Genomic DNA, 21,839 nt, shown 5'->3' with positions numbered 1-21,839 from the left:
AATTATGAAAATTTGCACTCAAAAGTGTGAGCATATAGTTCTGCCAGAAAAATCCATCATTCTGTGGCCTGCAATGAAATCATGGGTGATAAAAGCTACCACCCATGTTCAGCAGAAAGGGAACTGAAACAAGACCACATTTCCTGGAAGAAGAGGCTCCTTTTAAATATGCAGTAGTCTTTTCTTGCCAATATTAAACCAGCATTTCCTCCTAGACAGCTTGTCAATACAGTTTGACCTCTCTCTGCATATTCTTCAGAGCCTGAAGCACTCAGATAATCTAGAACAGTTCCCCAGTTCCACCCTAGGAAGGTGGGGTTCAGTCAAAGAGAAAGCCACAGAGCCTGGTACAAAGAGCAAGGTGGGATTCTAGACTCCTTTGTCCCATCACTGTGCTCAGAAATTCACCATTTCCCAGCTGATGCCAGTTTGTCTGGTTTTGCCACCAGTTTTGCCCTTGGGAGAATCTTGCAGGCTCTTAGGAGCTTTGCCTGGATGTGAACTGTGGGAAGAGGGGCGTGGAGAAGAGCTGGGATGGAGGCATCTTGTTGTGTAACGTGGCCTGCTGCTTCTGTTGAAAGACAAATTTTGTGGAAAATGGCTCTAGTGCGTTGCTGCCTTGGACTGGACCAGCTGCTGCAAAGGTGAAGCACAGCCCCAGACAGAAGGATGCAGCAGAAGAGAAGGATGTGGCTCCCAGCTCTCACCAAAGCTGAAGAAGGGTCCTACGAGCCCTTCTGCCTGTGGGGACCTGTTCAAAATGCACCCCCTTCCTGCAGCAGCTCCCTTCAAGATTTTCCAAAAAGATTTCTTGCCAGGAGAAGGGAAGCAATTTTTTTTATTATTAGGGGTTTTTTTGCTTGCAATTTCAGTCTCAGATCTCGTTGAAGGGCTCTGGCATTTGCATAACTTCCCACAGAAACTGAATCAATGTTTGACATCATGGAACAGAATCTCAGGCGTGATTTAGCATTAGTAAGCCACCAGTCATCAGCACACTGTCATTCCCCTATAGCTGACATCTTAATAGAGTCAGCCTCATGCACACACATGTTCACCAGCAGCAAATTCTTCTGTTCTGGCCATGCAGGAGCTTTTTTTTTAACATGGGCTTGCACATATGAACATCCAAAAGACACTGGTCCAATATGATCAATTTTCAGGGCTCCAAATGCATTTTCCTTTTAGGTAAGAAGGCAATTTTAAGTCCTCTTAAATAATTGAAGATACTCCTGATACAATCAAAAGTCAAGCTCCCCAAGATGAAAATGTCTGGATGATGAATAAGTTAATGGAACTAAAATCCCAGTCGTGGCTGATTAGGGGACCAGGAAAGTTTATCAGAGATGGGAATGTACAAGTCCAGTCACAGCCTGACCTTGTAACAAATGAGAGCTGAAAAGCAATTAATTGAGAAATTATCAGGGAAAAGCGAAGTTGTATGGTTGGTTAGCTAAAGCAATATGTCAATGGGCCAGGGATTGATTTGCCTGGAATACCTCAAGGTCTCTGTTCTGATGATTCAGGACTTGAAGGAACTGGCCCGAGCCAAGCAATAAAAATAAAACAGGGTCAGGAGAGGGAGTCATCAGTCAGCATGGAGGCTCAGTGTTCATGTATTATTTAGCTGGTAGTTAAGGGAAGTTATCAAACAAGAGCAGACTTTAAACCCAAGTTTTTTTCCCCTGTGGGAGGGGAAATGAAGGGAGGGAAAAGAAGATGTTCGATTGTGCCAATGCTCACTGTCCTCAGCTCAAACACTGAGCTTGGGAGCTGGGTCCTGGGAGCAAGAGGTGCCAGGGTTGAGCGTTCACAGAGAGGCATGATCAGTGCTGACAGTGGGCATCATTTATTGCTGAGATATTTCCTTCCTTGCTGCTGCACAGGACCTCTGCTCCCACCTCCAGCAGACACCAGGACACCTCTCCCAGGCCGCCAAACTAACAGTGAACTTCTGCCCACTTGAATCTTGATTATGTCAACACATCCACACCTCAGCTTCCCACATCCTACACATTTGGGAGAATAATGGTGGGACCAAGACTTGTGCATGTTGATCTGAGCTGCAAAACATGTCTGGAAACACAGTTCTGTTCCTTCGAAGATAAATATGGAACACCCTGAATGAGAATGTAGTATCCTGTAACTCAGGAAAGCAGCAAAGCAAATGAAAACAGCAAAACAAATGATATATAAAGTCTTCTAGAAAGATCAGTGGGTTGGGTGAGAATATCTGTGTCTTGCCTTGTGACAATTCACTAAATAACACTAAACTCTGTCTCTGCCTTGCTGAAGAAAGGCGAAAACTCCCACAGAACCAGCCAGTACATGTTTCGTGGCAGGATCAGGGCCTCAGACACCACAAATTGTTCCGTTTCGGGATCAAGATCCTGAGATGTTGCATGAAAATTTTTGTTGGAAAACTGCAGCTAGCTTTCCTATCAAAACACTTCAAGTTCTCGTTTTTTTTAGAGAAAGGCTTTCTAAATATTTCAGATTTGATATTGGGTCTTTTTTGTCATGTTCCCCACTAATCAAAATTAGAACAAAGCTGTAATTTAAGCTTGTTATATTTCAATATGTAATAAATACAAGAAACTCCAGTAATTCACTGCAAATAGCCATTGCTGATGCAAAAACAGGTTTCTAGAAGGAGATTCCATCAGCAACTGTGAGATAAAGGAACAGCTTTATCCCACTGCCTATGGACGTATCTGAACACATTTCTGGGACTCACAGCATGTCACGCTCTGTGTAATGCATTTTCCATTTGTTCTGACCTGAGAGCTTTGCATTCAAGGAGCAGATCCCCCAAGTGAATTCATCAGGAGGAATAATAACCAATGCACATGCTTGGACTGCTGGGCCAGCAGATCCAGCCTGTCAGTGTGCCGAAATTCAGGGTAGCACAAATGCAGCCTCCTTTGCTTAAGGACCACAAGGACACAGCAATATTTTCCCAGTCTATTTCATTGAAATGAAAGAGAAAGGATTTGGGGAGTGGATTGCATCATTCTTCTCCTCTGACGACAAGTTGCTGCACAGTGTCAGTACAGGATCCAGGAGTTTAGGGGGTGATGGTGAAGATGCTGGAATAACCTGGCTCTAATCACCTATTACCACCTTATGATGATTATCAAAGCTGATTCCGAATGAATCCTCTTTGGAGCAGGTCCTTGGCTGGCACTCTGCTCTGCAAAGTGCATGAGGTGCTGCTTGTGCAAACACAACCACCCCCAGTAAAACCAGTGGAATCCCAAATGCAGCTTCACGTTGCATGAGGCAGTTGCTGGGTATTACCACTGGGATGGGATAAAGTTATATTGTTCTGCTAGGAACCAGGAAATTTTTTTTGGAGCATCCTGCTCCACAAAAGGTGTGCTGGACTGCACTCTGATCTCACATATCAGGGGGAAATTCAGAGATTTGGCCTCTTTATTTTCTTCACTCTTTTCAATGGCAGTCAAAGACTTTCAGTATAAAGGCTGTGATGCTTTAGGATTGTCACAACGTGGAAGGGCAGGAAAATGCCCGGTCTGGAGTGTGACACACTTTCCGTTGTAAATTAAATGAAGAAAGCCCAGCAAAGGCATGAAGCAGTTCACACCAGCAGTACTTTTATCTAGTAGTACTGGTGTGAACTTCTGTGTGCCTGAGCCCACCCAGGGAGGGAGAGATGGTCAGGTACTACTGACCCACATCCAGGACTCTGAAGAAGTGTGATGTGTTCCCAGCTCTCCCATGCATTTCTTACACAGGTTCAGCCAAACCATTCAGCTCCTCTTTCTCCTCCATGTCTGGTTAAATGTGGAATCATCCTATTTTCATTCCTAGCATCTGTCGAAGCCCTGATGGTGGGTGAGATGGCAGTTCCAGGCACCACTGCAGTGCGGTGTGTGGGACCACTGGTGTGTCTCCCCCCATAAGTGCAACAACAAATTAATCTATGCTTGTTATTCTCTGAGGACAAGGAAATCATATAAGCAGGTAGGCTCTAGGTGCCTAGGCTTCAAAATATTGTGTACTGGCCTCAAAAAGAGCTTGGTGTGAGAGACAGACTTAGTTACAGCTCTACATCCCCCACTTGGGCTGGTTGCTGTTGTTGCAAAGGGTTAACAGACACTGCAAAACATTTCCAGGATGAAGAGCTAAGATTTAGTGTACTGAATTAATTCTTAAATTAGAACAGGGGATTTGCACATGATTTCTAAGGGAAATTATCTTCTGGGTAAAATTAAAACAGGAGATGTTTCAACATCTGGGGTGGCATTATCACGAGCAATGATTACCCAGACATTGCCAAAAAGAAAGAGATCCCAGTAAACTCTTTCTTTTCCTAACCAAAGTAAGCTCCTCACCCTGAAGGAAGGGGAATATTTGCAGAGTCTTGGCTTATTTGGGAATGCACAAGAGGATTCTACATGAGAAAAAAGCTGTGTGCTCTGCTGATGGACAGTTGGGAAACAGAACTGCAGACAGGGAAGGTTCTCATTGCAGGTGGGCTCCAGGCACCCGGCTGCCTCCCTCGCCTCTGAGCTCCTCGTCAAAAATAGGTGCTTAATGCAGTGCTACAGCTGTCCAGGTGTTTAGTGTTGGGAGGGTAAAGAGGAAACACACTGGCAGATGTGACCTGGAAAACCTCCAAAAGGAAGGTTGGTCCCTCTGCTCCCCACCCAGAGACCACAAAACTCATCCAAATGCCTCATCTTCCTCCAGCCTTTAGAAGGACGGCTTTTCCCTGACGAAATTTTAAATAGGGCAGAGAGTGAAGCCAAAGCAAGACCTGCGTCAAAACAATCACCCCCCAGGAGGAGCTCATAAATATTTATTTTCCTTCGGTGTATTTCATTTTGTCAGGAAAAGAGGAGGGCGCTTGAGCAGGAAAAGTAGACCAGTGGCACAGTGCTCCTTTCACAGGGAAAAACACCGATGTTTAATTTAAAAGGGCATAAATACAAGAGAAATGCCTCTTTACTTTCATGTTAGTAGCTGGCTATTAAATTACATCACAAGTGCTACGTGTGGGACCAGGCGAGTGCATGGTTATTTCTGTCTCCTAAACCGAAGTGCAAGTCTCAGCGTAATTACTTTGGATCCAAGTGTAATTACCAACTGATCTGCAGGAACATACACAGCGGTGACATCCATCCCAGGCAGCATTAGAGCCTGATGATAACACAGCATCATTAACACAGCTTAGCACTTCCCTCCGTGGCTGCAGGCCATGGTTTTCCCCGGGAAAGGGCTCGCGTTGGGCGGCCGGGATCGCTCAGGGGTCACCTGAGATCCTGTCCCCGCGTGTGCAGGGGCTGGGAGCACATCAGTGCAGACACCGGCAATCATGATACCCTAATCACGGGAAATCAGGCTGGGACAGAGTCTTTGCCAAGATAAATCCCCTTGTTTTGGTATTTCTGCAACCTGCCCCTTTTTTTCCCCCCCAAGTCCACGATAAGAAGGAGGGTGCTGAGTCCCCCTGGGGTCACTTTTTGTTTAGCTTTTTTCTGTTTTACTCTGCTTTGCTGTGACAGCATCATGCTCAGATTTTGGAATATTTTCTCTAGAGTTCACACTTGATCTGTCTCCTTTTGGAAGACAGCGGGTATAGGGATTTTCTTTTCTTTATTCTTTATCTTCTTTTTTTTTTTTTTTCCAAGGCTGAAAACATCACAGTAAACAACCTATTTATTCTGATGGTTTTGGAAGCTTTCTCTACACCTCCAAGAAGGTCAGGGAAATGATTCAGAAAGAGAAAAGGAGAAAAAAAAAAAATCCTCCTTTCTTTTCATAATTGCCTGTTCTGTTACCACACCTTCTCAGTGCTACAGTGTTGCAAAGACAATGCAATAGACCAGTGTAGAAATGAAGATGCATTAAAGAAAAATAAAGTGGATTTTTTTTTAAGTTGGTGTTTTCAAGTACCTTTAGTTGTGTCCATTCTAGCTCATAAACACGAACAAATGAAAAGATGACAAAACATAAATTGATATAATTTCCTGTAAGAAGTACAGAACCTAAGATTATACAAATAAGCAAGAAAATATCTCCCAGCTCCTGTAGGTAACAATGTATTTGCTCCCAGCTCAGGGTCAGTGATGGTAAAGTGAGATTGACAGGGTAGCTAACCCCTGAAGGAGGTTTTCCATTTTGGTCAGTCCTGCTAAGCCATGCTTGCTGCTTTGAATGAGCTCGGTTTCACAGAAAGATCTTATTTTTCCCCTAATTTTGCTTATGTATTGGTTTTATCTGAGCAGCTCCGCAGATGTCAGTGAGACACATTTTGTTTTGAGTTACATCAGCGTAAATCACAACTGATCCAGTGAACTCAGAGATACCCTCTTTGCAGTGAGATCTGTGACACGAAGGGTTTGGTGCCACGGTATTGTGACAGCTTAAAGCCCCTCCATGAGGAAACAAAGTCAGGCTCAGCACTATCCTGGAACACATTACAAAGCATGTTTGTTATTGCACAGAAGACAGCATTTGCCTTGGCTGTGAACAAGAAACGCAGATCTGTAACAGCTAAGATTTCATCTCTACCATTTATCCAATGAGCTTCCCAATCCTCTTGCACAGATACCCTGCTGCTAATATAGCAGTCAAGATCAGAGCACTTAATCAATCATTCACTGAGGACAAATATGCGTAATCTAAATTAGAACAAACCCAGGCATATTTTATATGACAGCTGTACAGATTTTTAAGAAAAAGCATTGGCAAGAAAATTGCATGAGAACAAAATTGTCTTGTGTTTATGCTTAAAGTGGTAGATTTCCTAAAAGCTTCTGTGGCATTAGGTAGCCTTGAACATACAGGGGCACAATTCTGCTTTTGCTGCTTTCACTTCCACGTTTTCATCAATAAACCAGGGATGCATTTGGCCCCTCCGGCTCTGAAGCAGAAATCCTGCTGCAGACCTCAGTATGATGTAGAGTCCTTCTTAAAAACCTTTCATATTTTACGATCACTGTCAATTCTCTTATGATCAGTGTTGGTTCAGGCTTTCATGAATCAAAAATCAGCTCGTGGAACGCATCTTAGAGCAACCTATTTGTCTGCAGGTAGCAAAGGAAAGTGGTACTTTGAAGAATAAACCCCTCTGCCTTCAGAACGAAGCTCAGGCTGCACAGGAGGCTGGAGCAACTTACAGCTTCTATTCAGGCTCCGCTCTGGGCATGCTGGGTGACCTTGTGTTCTCCCATTTTCCTCTGGGGGAGATATTATTTATCCCTGATAATAAAACACAGGATTCTTCTACTACGACTCATGGTTTAATCTATTGTGTCAACTAGCACAAGCTCCCTTGGATAAAAAAAAAAAAAAATCAGAGGCAATAAAAGGAGTTAAAAATGAAGCATCTTTAACTGAAGCAATACAACTTTCATCTGAGGTCAGGCCCATGTTGCCCTGACTCTGCAGGGTAGGATCTCCAGAGAGGAACATCCCAGAGATGGCCTTTGAGAGTGGATGGCAGCTCTTGCACAGCCCACAGGGCCCATCAGGCTTGAAGACCCTTCAGCTCGGGGTACAAACCCAACAAGCACAGGAAGGCTGAGTCCAGCCTCTAACAGGGCAGGCAGCACTGCCTCCTGGAAGGAGGAATCCTGAAAAAATGCTGTAAGGATCTCTGCAAACATCCCTTCCCCATGCACCTCTGCAGATCTGGCTCTAAAGAGTTGCTCTGTTGAAATTCTGTGTCTGCTTCTCCAGAGGAGCAAATGCTCCCACAAAAGTTCACACATCACCAAACATCCCATGGAGACTGAATTCCAGATTATTGCCATATCTTGGGACTTTTAAATATCCATTTCAGTCCGTGCATGAAAGCAGGTCTGATCCAGAGCACAGCAGGACTCATTTGCTCTCCTCTGACTTCATTTTGGAGGGACCTGTGAGATTTTCCAGGGACAGCTGTCAAACTCTTCTCCCAGTCAGCTTGCTGAGGTGAGGCATTGCCATCAGCACTGTTTGCAGTGCTGCAGGTTTGATCAAAGTTGTCAGGGAGATGTTGGTAGAAGCAATGGTCTGATACTGTAATTGAAGGTAGTGGTGAATACCTATTACCAGAAAAGTTTGGGGGAAGCAGTACAGAGGGCTTTGGAAAACTTTATCTTGGGTGTCCAAGCTGGAATTTGTATGCCTACTTGCTTATTTTTGCATCCAGAGGTCCGTTCTGGATTTTACTTGGATCCCTAAGCAGGAGAAATTAGTCTCAGCTTCAAAGAGCAGAGCTGAATGTGGAGCTTCTTTATGCTTAAGGACAAGACAGAGGCTCTGCAGGTACCAGAGACCTGGAAGCAGGATTCCCACTTTTCACCATCCAGAAATCACTGTGTTTCCCAGTCTGGCTTATTTTTTTAACTTAGATGTATTTTTTTTTAACTTCTCAGGTTTTGCCTCAGTCACTTGCCTGGGAGGCTGCTGTGAGGAGGTGCACGAGGATGGACTGGAGCATCCAAATGGAGGCCCCCAAACATGAGCATTTTTCCCTTTACCTTCCCGCACCATTGGGAATAATAATTCCTCGCAGGGCTGTTGCACAGCTTGATTCATTAAGGCTTATGAAGTGCTTTTAGCTCCGGCACCGGAAGGCTCTATGCAAGTTGTTTTGGACTGCTCAGGTGTTAGGAGGAGAGGCATTGCAGGAGGAATACAAATAAATCAAGAGAAACTGCCCCTTCCTTCCATGCGTCCCCTGCCCCCCACTGTTCTCCATCACTGTTGGTGTCAAACAGTTAATTTACAAGCCCAGCACTTTACAAAGCCCCTGGAGCACCAATTGTCCCTTTCTCATGCAACATCAGCTCCTCAAAACAGCCAGCTGAGTCTCCGGGGTCAGCCTGCTCCTGCCCTTCCCGAGGCAACTTCAGCCTCTCTCCGGAACCGCCTGGGTATTTATTTTTGGACAAGTCAGATCCAGCATTACCCACCCTGCAGCAGGGTGAACTGGAATAAGCCCGGGGTGCAGGTGGCTGCTCTGAAGTGTGCCATGTGCTTGGCCCAGGAGGGAACATTCACGTGGGGAAGGTGACCCAGATATCTCATCCAGCCCACCACCCATGAGGGCATCCCCACACAGCGCAGGGAGCCCTCAGCCTGGCAGAACAAACCGGGAGAGCGATGGGCAAAGGAAGGAAGGTGAAGGCGGTGGATCTTTCACTTGGCTTTTTTCCCCCTCCCTCCCTCGGTCTCCCTCCCCTCTTCCAGTCTGTTGCACGGGAGCTGTCGGCCATGCTGTTCCAGTTCAGGGGCTCCTGCAACAGAAAAGATCAGCTGTTGGAGAACCCATGGAAAGCCCTGGGGGAGAGCCATGGCCGCAAGGCAATCAGCAGGCAAAGTTATTACCATTATGCTGCTAATTAATTCCCAGCTCATTACGTTTCCTGTGGCTAATTTGTACTCGCCGCTGATTTGATTAAACTCATCTCTATGCTAATAAATGTGTTTTCCATTTGTTTTAGCGACTGTAGGAAGAGAGCCCGGTATTTACATATTTTGACGTTTATCAAATAAAACGCGGCGCCTGAATTAATTCTGCTCTGATTTATAAGTGGAGGGGGGAGGAAGGGGAGCGAGAGGATGCTGAGGGTCAGGCGTGCATCGCGTGTGCGTGGCAGAGTGAGCCGGGGGGGCTGTGATGCTCCTCACATTTCATCCTCCCGGCCCCATCCTGCCCAGGGATGCTCCTGCAAGGCGGCCTCCACCTGCTCAGCCGCTCCCCTGCCATTTATTTCCCCTTCCCAGCTAAGTTTTGGGACGTGGGGCTTTGATTTGTAGGTGCATCGCGCGGTTCAGCGGCATCTCGTCAGGTGGATTTCTCTTTGTCTTTCAGAAATTGCTCTAAATGAAGATTAGGTTTACACTGCAGTACCTCATTATAAGCAGTGACTGTGTTTCCCAGTTCCGTTCGTCAGGACTCGCTACAGTAATATCAGACAGCTTGAATTTCTAATCAGGGGGAGGAACAGACACCTTGCCATGCACACAAATTTATTTTAGGGATGTGTTTTACCCTCTCTACCCCTGGTAACTTGCAGGGCAGAAAGCTCTGTCTGGCCCTCCAGCATCTGCCTTCTAAACCCAAGACTAACTCTTCAGGGCAGATCTTCAGCAAGTGAAACTCCACTCAAAACACTCCTCCTGTTTCCTGCAGTTAACTGCTGCAGTATCAGTCTCCTCTTCATTTGGGGTAAATCCTAACAGAAAAAAACCCCTGAGAGTGTAAATCAGTGTGCTCTAACATCACTCAGGGTTTGCGAAATCCAGCCTTTCCTTTTCCGAGGAAAACTGGTAATGGTCAGCAAGCAGATCCCCTCCCTCTACATGTGTGTTCATACGTGTAATCTTCTGCTGGTGAACAGACATCTGTGTCACACGGGGTGGAGGCCAGAGCCTCGCAGGAAGCATGGACTGGGGAGGGCTGAGATGGGAGGAAGGCAGGGAAAGGTTCCTCTTCTGGGGCTGGAAAAGGCACAGTGGCTCAGCAGGGATGCCTGGGAATCCAGGGAGATCTAAGTCATCCCAGTCCTGCTCCCTGGTTTTGCCTGGAAGCTTGGCTCAAGCCCAGAGGGATTTGTTTTCCCTCTGCATGCTCACTTCGGGCTGGATTCTCTGTTTTTTCTCCCAGGTGCTCGCAGGTCACACCAGTGGCCCCAGCTTGCTTTCACACTCCCAGTAAAAGTTTCCCAGTAAAGAGGGGCCCCAACGACGCCACTTCTCACTCTGGCAGTGAGACACCTTCCACCGCCGCTGCTTCACCCCAGGCAATCTGAAACAGCTTCATTGCTTAAGTAACAATTAACAGCCCTGTCTTTTGGGAGTGCTTCTGGAGCGCTGCGCGTCCCCTGCTCCGGAGCCGGCGTGCTCCTGCCGTGCAATCCGAACTGTGGGCATCGGCCAGCTCCTGCCCGCCCCTCATCCTGATGCATGGAAGGGTGATGATGGGCTGCACTGTGCTGCCAGCCCACCCCCAGCTCAGCCAGAGCCGTGCTGATGTTCCCTCTCCCCTGGCACTCGCTCCAAGGCTGCACAGACACTCCTGTGATGCTGCCCAGGGTGAAGGTGTCCCACTGGCAATGCAGCACAGGTCCCTCACAGGGCTGATCCAGCTGTGCTGCCAGAGCATGGCAGGAGGTCCCTGGGCTGTTTTTAAAACAGGTCCCCAAAGAGGAGCTGGCGGAACCCTGGCTCCGTGCTCAGAGTGATCACTCAGCCCGAGTGATGGGGGACGCCTGACCTGGAGCACTGCCTTGGCCACGCACCCAGAGTCCCAGCAGTTCTGCAGCATTGTCTCAGCATCACCAGAACAACCAGCTAAGCCATGCAGTGGTGGATTGCTGGACTTTTCTCTTCCTACGAAACCTTTTAAGCCTTTGCAAAAGCGGGAAGTATTACGGACAAAAAACCCGCCTTGTTTCACGTTAACAGCCTTTGCTTTTCCTGGCGAAGGTGGGACAATAGCCACACGCTGCATGGTATCAGTGTCACAAAGAACAGAACCAAAAGGCTTCAGCTCAGGACAAATAAAAGTAACATTGATTCCTTTTTATTTTTCCTTTTTTTTTTTTTTTTTTCCAGCTGGTATCAATACATTAAACAACCACGCTGGAAAAGTGAAATTGATTCAAGGCCTTCAGTGCTCCCTGCCAAAAAAGCCTCCTGCAAGGATCTATTCTGTATTGAATTACAGTCTGGAAAAGTTCAATAGGTTATTGTACAAACAGAGAGCAAAAGCCTGTCAACAATGGAGCCAAAGTGATTGTGCAGCTTCTTTGTGCTTGCCAGCCCTGCGCCCCTCACAAGCTCGGATGTTAAATCAGTTTAATTAAAATGGTGGGCTTCAAATGCCTCGCATTTTTTTAATGCATGTCCTTGTGTAAAGATATGTAGGCTGAGCTTTAAAGCCGCCTGCCTGCACTGACGGCCCCTCCATCCCTTTCTTGGTCCTAAACTGCAGCGGATTTTTACAGCTGCGGAGCACTTTGGGCAGATGCTGGGGCTGAGTAGCATCACCAGCCCCATCTGGAACAGTTCTGGGTTTGAGCAGCATCCTCAGCCTCAGCCCCATCCAGAGCAGCTCCAGGACTGAGCAGCACCCTTAGCCTCAGCCTCAAGCTCTGGTGTGTTCCCCTTTGCAGGCTGGAGCTATGCTTTGGGGCTCTATGGGTGTACAGGACTTGGCTGTGGGACTTGGCTCCAATGTCCTCTCCAGAGGGACTGGATGCTCCCCAGGAAGCAGCAGGATGAGGTCCCTGACGCTGCAGCAGGTTTGTCACAGGTCTCACCACAGGGTCTCCTCCTCCAAGGAGGCGGGAGACACTCGTGAGCTACACCAGGATTTCTAAATCCCCCTCTCCATCTCTAATTAAGATTCAAATTGAGTATAGAAATCATGTGTAAGTAAGATGCTAATTATTAAAGCCATTGATCTCCCAGACAATAAAGCAGCCTCATTTTTCTGGCCCTGCCCATGTTTTGAGGCAGCTCTGAGCCCTCACCATCAAAAATACCCAGGATATCTGGAATCCACATTGGAGAAGTGTGAAAGTGATTGATTTTGTGGAGAGGTGAAGTCTCCATCTTGCTCTGAACAAAACCTCTAGCCCAGCCCCAGACAACCCTGGCAGTGTGTCTGGCTCTCTTGATAGCTCAGCTCCCTGTAATGACCATTAAACTTTGGTCCCCCACCTCACTGGACATCTGCTTATGCCTTGTCCATCCTGCACCAGTGCATTTATTTTCTCTTTGGGGTCAGTGGGATTTACCTCAGAGCATTTAGTGGCTTCTTGTTCCCGAACTGGACAACTGTCATGGTTGAATATCCTATCTAGGAGTTACAGGGGTTGGGGAAAAGGTGCTCTTAGTTTGAAAAAATACATGAAAAAATGGCTGGAAAATTACAGGGAGAGAAAATGATATGGAAAGCAGAGCACAACCCGTATGGGGCCAGGCTGGAAAGTGCGGGGCAGAGCCACAGGGCTGGGAGGATGAAGGTGGCCAGTGCTTTAGTGGCCACAGCAAGGACAGACTCACAAAAAAGAAAAGGCTTGGGCTGCAGAAGAGAGGAATGCTAGCCTGGAAACACAGAGTGCAGCACCACACTGCACCAAAACGCTGGAATTAACATCAAAGCAGTCCTGGAGCAAATGAGATTACGGTATGCATGTTAATGAGGCAGCAGCACTAATCAGCCAGGATGCCTCGCTGGGAGGGCTGCAGTGCCAACTTGTGATTTCTGTTGTCAGGCTGGACCCAGCTTCCATTTGGAGTGAAGATTTTGTTTGGTTTTAAAAGCATCAGTATTTTTGTGGGGTTTCAGGCAATCTCAGATTTGATTTGATTTCTTCAAGTAGATGTCTGGCCCTTCAGGGTACAGAGAAGAACTTGGAAATGGGATTGAAGTGGTCCCCAGGGCCAAACCAAAAACGACTCCAAAGCCAAGGAGCATATGAAAGTTGCCCAAAATGCATTTTACTCTATTTTAAAACATCGTTATTTTTAAGCCGATCTCACCAGTTTGCAGGGCTGAGTGCACGGCTTTGCACACAAAAGGCAGTGCATTTTTGTGCCAAGCTTTCCTAAGGAACAGGAAGCCACTCAAGATGCGCGGGGTCCAGCTCTGCTCACATTTGCAGTGGGTTTTTTCCTGGTGCCACAATGCTGATGTCACAGTTATACTTCCCCATTAAGCTTCAAAACTGGAGTTTTTAATGTCAAGAGCCCTCAAAAAAGCACTTGCTTAGGAGATATGTGGCTTCAGGCAAAAAGCTGTAAAAGGGGCAGCCCCTCCCAAGGGAGGCTTAGCTGGGCTGGGGAAAAGGATGGCAGGAAGATAAGGGTAAGGAGAAAATCCTGAGGAAGGAAGGAGAGAATTGACATAAAGGAAAGGCAGATAAGCTGCTCACAAGAATTAAAAGGGCAGGACCCACAGCAGAGGACAGGCATGAGCCCTGTCTCTGCTTGAAACCTGGGGTGCTCCCAGAGGCCAGGGTACATATTCATCTTGGTCAGGGAAGCTTTGGAGCAGGAAAAGGGAAGACTTTCTGGGGCTTTTTATCTGTCTCTGTGGCAGAATAACCCCCTGGGAGCCAGAGGAACGTGGAGAAACAGCCACGCCAGGGAATGGGAACGCTGCAGAGTGTGCTGCAAAGGTGCAAACTGCTCTGAGGATCAGCCCCAGCCTTCTCAAGGTCCATCTCAAGCCCTTTTTGTGGAAAATGCCATTCTGATAAACTCCTTCTGCAAGGAAACCACTCTCGTTTTGATCTGTTTTTCAAACAGCCTTTCTTCTTGATTGGAGAAATTGGCTTAAATTAGTCTCTCTCCCTTTTCCTAAGCAAGGCTGCAATTCACTTCTGCTTCCTTCTCCTTTCACCGATAATCTCGTTTGCTGAAACTGTGAATAAAACAGAATTTGAGACATTTGAGTGTTTACAGAGCAGAACAACATGTTTTATGTCTGAGTTTGCCATGCAAACATGTCTCTTCTGCAGGTGGCTCTGAGCAAGGCACAAGGGGGGCTGCCAGAAGAGATGGTCCTCAGTTCCCAGCTCTTGTCCATCTCTGAGAAAACATTTCTTTTTGCTTGCTGGAGAGCAATGTTGTGGCTCAGCTCACAAAGAACTTTCCTGCCTCACTGCAGAGGTGCTGCAGGAATGGGGTCCCAGAGCTGCATCTACCCAGTGCAGAGATCTGGGCAGAGCAGTGGAGGAATGGGGGAGTAACCAAACAGGCCTGAGAAGGTGCAGATGTCCCTCCCTTCTGCCACAGATTGCCATGGCTGGGAAAAGAAGCTGTTCAGTAGCGCTTTCCATGCCAGGGAAATCATTAGCAAATTAATCATTTACTAATTAAACAGCATGATACCCATGTAAAGGGAGTGTGATTACCCTCTTTTATAAGGCAGGAAACTAAATGGTGTTTCTGATTTTAGACCAAATTTGCCCTCTGGCAACCCCACAGCTTTGCTCCACGGCCAAAGAGGGTTCTTTGCAGCACCCACCTCTGCACACTGATGTGCACCTTGTCAGGACCATCACTGCCTGGTGGCTTTTCCCAGGCACCTGTTGGAAAGTGCTGGAGGCTTGGCTGGTCTAATGCCATGGCCTTTCCATGTACAGTGGATGCCAGAGGGTCAGAGGACCCAGGCAAGGAAATGGGGCTGCATCCTTGCTGGGCATCCCAAAGGCTTGCTGGGTGCACATACACCCTTCACCACCCCTCCAGATGAAGACCAAAATTATGCAGTCAGGAGAAGTGACCATAATGAGACCCAAAGTCTGATCTGCTTCTTTTCACTCTTCTGATTATATTTGGATCATGTATGCGAAATTAATCCCCTGCTTTATCCCAAATGAGAGCCCCTGGCAACAGACTTGATCTGCAGCATACGAGTATACATTTATTTAAAAAGTGAGGAGGAGTGAAATTGGGCAGGCAGAGCCATGGCAGTGCTGTCCATGAAGCCCATGGCAGTACCTTTCTCCTTGTATATTGGAGAAAGTCTTCAGGATGCAGAAAGAAAATTTATAATTTAAATGCCAAATTATTGCATTGCGGGAATGTTTGTCCTCGCTAAGACCTCTCATACCATCCCTACCACAATGCCTTCCACTGAAGTGCTCTCATACAGCAGAAACTCACCAGAAATAGAGCCAAAATCGTTCCCCTCCCTTCACAATCACGAGGGGTCCAGCTCACAGCGCTGACACAGTGCAGCAGCCCAAGCCCTGTGCACCTCCATGGAGGTATTTACTTTTGCCAAGTGCAGCTCATTATTATTGCCTCCCCTGGAGTTGTAGTGCAATGGAAACTCATTCCCCACGGCCTTGCCCAATAACTTTTGGAACAATATATTTTGCAGTTTTCTTTACTTTGTGTCCTGGTTTCCTCCACTCAATCAACTGCGGGTGTCATGCGGTGAGGTGGCCTGCCTGCCGCAGAGAGAAAAGCTGGACTTTGCTGGGTGGATGTTTGCTTTGTATTGTATACACAGAATAAAAATTAATTCAGGAGCAGCTAGGAAAAAAAAAAAACCCACTGAGATTAGGAGCGCAGAGATATAATGGTCTGAAAACTAAAGCCTTGCTGACTCCAGGAAAGTAAGCAACATCTAAGGCAGCTCGTTTCCCCATCATAACTCAATACAAATAAAGAGAAGAAGGTGGATGGAAATGGAGTAAATTATTTCACTGCCTAGAGCGACAGATGAGCAAAACCAACTGAGCCGGCTTCTCCAGGCTTTCAACACTTTTGCATGCCTTGAAACACACCATATTCAGCTACCTGCTATTGAACTTCATGGTGTCTGGAAATCCAAAGGTTACAGCTGCTGGGCACCCCAGTATGGCTTCCCAGTTTGATTCCCTCAGCAGGATTTTGTAAGGATAAGGTGGCACAAGGATGGTGTCCAAGAGCATCCTCATCCATTCACTGCCCCTGGGAAAATGAGGAAGCTTTTATCCTTTGGGCACAACAGCAAAATGCAGTTGCAGTTGCTCATAAGGGATTGGATTTGGGCTGTTTCTCCTTTTGGATGCTTCTGCCCACTGCCCAGTGCCTGTGCACACCCTGGACAAGTCCCGTTTTTCTAAGTCATAGCACGTCTCTAATGCAAACACGAAGTGAAAGGATGCTGGAAGGCCACTGGCCTTTATGGTTTATTAAGCTCCTTGTGCAGGCATAATTGCAGACTTTGATATTTTTTTTGAGACTAGACCACTTCACCTCTGTGTTGCACCCCAGAAAGCCCACTAAGACACTACCCCTCCTGAAAAGGGATGGGAGAAGCATGGGGGAAAATACCAGCTTTGTCACTGAAAGATTCTGTGGTTCTATTATTTAATAAGAGTCACATTTCTAAACGGCTCTTTATTAAACCGTCCAAACATATCATCTGCACTGGAGGATGTAAGGGCTGACACCAGACAAAACCATCAGATTGCTCTGAGAAAATGCACTGGCTTGTCTTGACAATTTAGGACTCTGTGGATTACCCTGTTCATATTTGCTGTTGATTTTAAGACTGAAATTTGCAGTATGAAAACAGACATGTCCAAGAAAGCATTGCTCAGCTTAAACTTAAAAGGACAGAGATGCAAGATTACAGCAGAGAGATGCAGCTCCTGGCTCCCAGCCCTTTCTTAGGAACCAGCTTTCACTTTGCCTTGGGCTTTTGGTCTATCAGCATCTAATGAAAGATGACAGTGCAGGCTCCCTTAGGGGCTAACGTGGGCAATTTCAGTTCTGGCATTTTAATTTATCTGTAACCAGCAGTTTTCAAAAGGGTAGAGCTAAAAAAGAACTTGGCTTGGTCACACACACACACAGACAAAAAAGGGGGAGTTGTGACATAAAACGCATGAGGAGGTTTGCTTGGGTTTAACTCCTTGGGCTCCTGCAAGGCAGATGCTGGAGCCTGGAGCCACGGCTGTGTCTCTTGGCACTGTGGCTGGATGCTGTTAACCCTATCCACCAGGAAGCTGGTTTTCCTTTAGGTGAAGTGAGCTCCTCCATGGTTTATGGCTGTTGGTTTTAGTGCCGGGCACATCTACTATATTCCTGACAGTTAAGGTCTCGACTTTTCCCATTTATTAATCCCCAAAGTTGCATTCAGGCACTGTAATGGCAAAAGGTTAGCTTAGGATCAGTCGCAGCCATAAATCCAGAATTAAAGGCTGTGGGTTCGTTTCCAAGTCACCCCGTGGTGCCTGGGTGCCGCTGCAGGGGCAGAGCCTGCCGTGGGTATGAGCACTCACGCACTCGCTCCGTGTGTGCAGCCGGGGGTGAGAGGAGCAGCTCAGCCCCCAGCCCGCACTTCCCATGGCATTTTTCCTGCCGGGTTTCCTGAGCTCCCACGTGCCTGGCTGTGCAGAGCTGAGGGTTGTCGTGGCAAGCTCGGTGCTGACGCAGCCGGGGCTGCAGAGCGGCTGCTGAGTGCGCCTGGCACCGGTTCACATCCGACCCTCATCAGGAGCTTTTGACTCCACCATTTATTTGTTCCCTGGCATGTTCCACACGCTCTCCAGGCACCTGGCAAACCTCCGGGCACCCGGTACCATCAGCGAGCTCTTGAAGGATGAATCCAACCGAGCCCCCTCTGACCTGCTCTGGGGCTGCAAAAACTTCATTCGGGATCAAACAGGTTAAACCTTTTATTTATTTAATTAATTATTTTACTTCTTCTTTCCAGGGAAGGATTTCACTTTGCCTTTTCTTTTTTTTTTTTTTTTTTCCCTCCCTGCTGCCTCCAGAGGACCAGGCGATTCCAGGCACAACTCTAGCAGATGGTTTTGGTGATGGAAAGCACAAGGGGATCACTCCCAGAAGCTGCTCATGCAGTTAAGTCAAAAATGAACTGATGCATGCAGAGTGCCACGGCCCCAGCCTGGACAGCTCCCAGTGCTCCCCTCTGTACAGGCAGCCTGTGCTGGCCCCATTTATGCACCCAGCTTTCTCTGTGCCTGATCCAAAATCTGCTGGAATTGGGGATCAGCCCTTTCCTGAGCTCCCTGAGCCAGCTGGAGTCAGAGCAAACAGCGTGTGAACCCCAGTTCACCCACCCCGTTGTGATCCTGCCCGCTGCAGCATCGCCCTGATGTCCCAGCACACGCAAACCTGATTGTGCCAGAGACCAGGAGATTATTTCTTTTTAATGTTTACATATTCTAATGTAAAACCTTCACCTTATGCCCATGGCAAACATTGCCAAAGTTGTGGAGTCAGAAAAGCAAATCCATATTTTGTCAATATTAGCCCGATAAACAAAATTTGAGAATTAAATGCATTCTGTGCTTAGCAAATTGAAATTAATTTCTGATACGTGAGAATTTTCTTTCTTAACAACATTTCCCTTGTTTTAGTGAGACAATCTAGTGCTGTATTAGGAAATACAAACATTTTTCAGAAGAACTATACATAATTTATAGAGAAGCAGGTCTGAATTAGCTGTAGCATTGCCCTGAGTTTTCCTACAGTCCATAGGTCTGGATCTCAGCTGTGCTCAAGGATCTGCTCCTTCTCTCTGATGAAACCCTCTCCCAGAAACAGTTAAACACCAGAAACCAGAAATGATCCATAAATTAGGTCTGGCTATAGGTTCAAAATCATAAGTTATGGCCTATTGACCTCATACTCTGAGGGGAAATCAGAAGCATTTTTCTAAAGAGCCACCACTGGAGGAAGGGAGGTTTAATATATGGCACAGCAGAGCCCTGCTGCAAATAAATACAGCACTGCATAATTGCAGGGGAAATCAATAAATACCATGGTGGTTAAAATAAAGATATGCATTTTGAGGGTTGGGGTTTGTGTGTGTGAACGGTTGTTTCCCCAGAAGCAGAGGATGATTTTTTCCTGCATTAAAGCCTCTAAAAACGACAAAGACAACAGCTCCTGTGCTGCCCCTTTTGCAGGGAGCAAGTTTCAGCTATCGTGTCCCTCAGAGCAGCTCTGTGAAGTCGTCATTATTACCATAATTAATAAGTGCAGTTTGCTCATTTGAAAGATTCCAGCGACGTTTGCCACTCAGGCATCGCGTCAGCGCGAGACATAAAAAATCGCTGTGACAACTGTTCTGCAAGTTCAGGTTTTATTGACGAGCACCACAAAGCGATGAAGCCCAGAGCAAGTCCCTTTTCACTTTAATATTTAAACCTCTTTTAAGAGGACGTCAATATTAACTCCCGTAATTGATGCTGACAGGTGACTGCCTGGCCGTAAAAAAGGCAAGCGATAGAATTTAAAAATCCTTAATAATAACAACCAGGACTTGGCGGTCAGTGCAGTGAAGGACACTGGGGTGAGGGGATGAGGTCTCCTGCATCCCTGATGCATCAAATGATCCTGGTGAATCACCCAGGGATGGATGGGACCCTTTGGGCTCGGCTGATTTTGTTCCCCCAGGTAAATCCCTGGATCTCCTGGATGAGAAACTCACCCTTGCTCAGCCTCCAGACCAGCCGACGCTTTTAATAAATAAATATCAATTGCAGCTAGTTAACCTCAGGATTTCCAGCACTAAAGAGATTTCCCACAGGAGCCAGAGAGCACTAAAGGAATGGATAAATGCAAAGTTCATGGGGAAGAGGACACAGCCCTTTGCAAATCCCAATGTGAGGGGAAAATACCCAGAAAGTGCTATGAGACAGGCTCCAAAAATAGTTATTTGCTGGACTAAACTTTCTGATTTTCATTAACCTTATTCTTAGAAATGAGTGCATTTTTTCTGTTTAAAATTTGGGTTAAAAGTAGTTAGAATTTGGAACAATGTGAAACCAAGTTTTAATGTAAAGTTCTTGATGACCTGAGTATTGTTTTTTGTCTTTGCTCCATCTACAATTCAACCAGAAGGAATTGCAAAGTGCATCAATCTCTTCATTTATTTAAATGGAGATACAGTTTTGCTGGCTTTGAGTTCTACTAATATGCAGATTATAGCATAAACCCAAAACTAGAGTGATAATGTTGTTGTTAAAGTGGATAAAAGTATTTTGAATTTTGACTGTTTATTAACTTTTTGAAATTGAAGGCAGGGAAAGCACTAAAATATCCTGTACACATTAAAAAGGTGTTCACTACAGGGAAAAATATTTCATTAATGGAAAATTGGGATATCTAAAAGGAGAGGTTTAAGAAAAAAATTATTGGTGACAACATTGGCTGCATAGACAGAAACTTTTCTGAATAAACCCAAAGCACTCCAGTTAAGCTGTTTTAGGTAATTCCACTATCACTTTCATCCTTAAACTAAAACCAGCAAAATTCCTTCCCAGCACCCCTCTCCCAGCAAACAGCTCCTGCTCCACAGATATTTAACCAGGATATCCCAGCCAGCGCTTTTCTTTATATCCTTGATGGTTTTTGTTTGTACTTTGGGGTTCTTCAGGCAGTTTTTCCTGCTTGCAGAGGAAGATGCACAGCAGAAGATTTGGGATTAAAGAGACAATAAAATGTCCCAACCGCTGCCGTGTGGCGGAGACCAGGGCACGGATTTAGTGCTAACAACAGAAAATAGGAGAGCTTTGTAGCAATTAAAGCTGAGCAAAACCCACTGAATGCTGGAGAAAATATAGTGGGGAAAAATCACTGTGGTGTTACGAGTCTAAAAACAAAAATCAATATTCTTATTGTTCCCTGCAAGAGTCTCACAAGGAGGGAAGAGCCGTGCCCAAGACCCTGTCTGGCTGCAAAATAAAAGATTAGCAGTCAGATCCTTATCAAAAATGGGACAGGGAAGCTTTTGTTTAAAAGGCCCACTTGAACCAAAGCTCTCCTGGCTGATTACTGCTGTTAGGATTTGAAACTGCTACTATTGTATAATATAGCATTTAAAAGAGATATGGCTGCTGACATGAGCTAGTTGGCAGCAAATAAGTGTGCTTTAAATAATTGCATTAATTTCTACAAGAAGTAATACTAAGTTAAAGCTGTATTTGTGTGCAGATATATGTGTGTGCGTGCACACGTGTGTTAGCAGGTTTCACGCCAAGGAAAGAAGCTGCTGGTGAAAATTTGGTGATAAATGTCTCAGCTTCCTCTTAGAGTTTTTCTTTTCCATCCTGGCATCACAAATAAAATCTCCTCTGTATTGTACACTGCTGCTCTGTACAGTAATGCCTTTGTTGCCACTATGGCTCTTGCTTAAGCATCTGACTACAGTAATTGTTTTATACATTAACTGTACTCCCTGATGGTTGCTCTATTATCTTTTTCTTTTTTTCCAAAATGGTGCTTGCAGATATTAGCAGCTTGATTACTCGTTTTATAAACAATTTCAACACTGTGTCAGGGCTGATTTGGGCAGTGGGGTGGTGTTGTTGGCAACAGTGGGGTTGAGTTTC

At 46.1% G+C, this 21,839-nt stretch overlaps 2 long non-coding RNA genes across 3 annotated transcripts in view; both read left to right on the top strand.

Moving 5' to 3' along the window:
* Nucleotides 1-9,528, top strand: part of LOC121673337 — a 32,813-nt gene extending 23,285 nt beyond the window's left edge. For both annotated transcript variants that reach the window (XR_006019182.1, XR_006019183.1), the window contains exon 4: nt 8,391-9,528. This is a non-coding gene — a long non-coding RNA (uncharacterized LOC121673337). The remainder of the gene's footprint in view (nt 1-8,390) is intronic.
* Nucleotides 9,529-16,704: 7,176 nt separating this feature from the next.
* Nucleotides 16,705-21,591, top strand: LOC121673331. Its single transcript, XR_006019181.1, has 2 exons — nt 16,705-18,142; nt 18,252-21,591. It is a non-coding gene; the product is annotated as an uncharacterized LOC121673331 (long non-coding RNA).
* Nucleotides 21,592-21,839: the final 248 nt, after the last annotated feature.

This window comes from Corvus kubaryi, unplaced genomic scaffold (assembly GCF_017639235.1).
Source record: "Corvus kubaryi isolate FWS band 111438036 unplaced genomic scaffold, C.kubaryi_AGA036_p1.0 134, whole genome shotgun sequence".
Lineage (NCBI taxonomy): Eukaryota > Metazoa > Chordata > Aves > Passeriformes > Corvidae > Corvus > Corvus kubaryi.
Note: the sequence above shows the minus strand (reverse complement) of the source record. Positions and strands in the feature narration are given on the sequence as shown.